This window comes from Fulmarus glacialis, unplaced genomic scaffold (genome assembly GCF_000690835.1).
Source record: "Fulmarus glacialis isolate BGI_N327 unplaced genomic scaffold, ASM69083v1 scaffold37895, whole genome shotgun sequence".
NCBI classification, from domain to species: Eukaryota; Metazoa; Chordata; class Aves; order Procellariiformes; family Procellariidae; genus Fulmarus; species Fulmarus glacialis.
In genome coordinates, this window is record NW_009214328.1 from 4,387 (window position 1) to 4,844 (window position 458).

Consider the following 458-nt stretch of genomic DNA (forward strand, 5'->3'; position numbering starts at 1 on the left):
ACTGTGCCTCCTGCTCTGGAATGAAGTACCTGTTGCAGTGAGTTGGAGTATATTCAGTTTAAACCTGTAGTAGAGAGAATGGGAAACATATGTAATTATTTTGCTTAATTGCTTCTTGCAGTGTTGCAGATTTACAGTAAAATGCTTAGCTTGCCTTTTGTTTTTTTTTCTTCTCCCCAAAGGAAACTATCCACCCTTTCGGAGAGAATAAAAATAGGAAGTGCTACTTGTGTAATATTTTGCAAATCAGGAAAGTTGAAAAATTTATTTTCTAGGGCAAGGGAATATAACACAATCTTTTGGAATTACTGCAAAGGACAATAAGATTTAAATATAAATGCAATATATTTGTGCTTTATATGTATGTATATATATGTAAATATATTTCTAAAAGCGTTTATGCGGGATTTTTGGCTAGTCACAAAAGTAATAACTGAATTGTCACTATCTTTCTACAG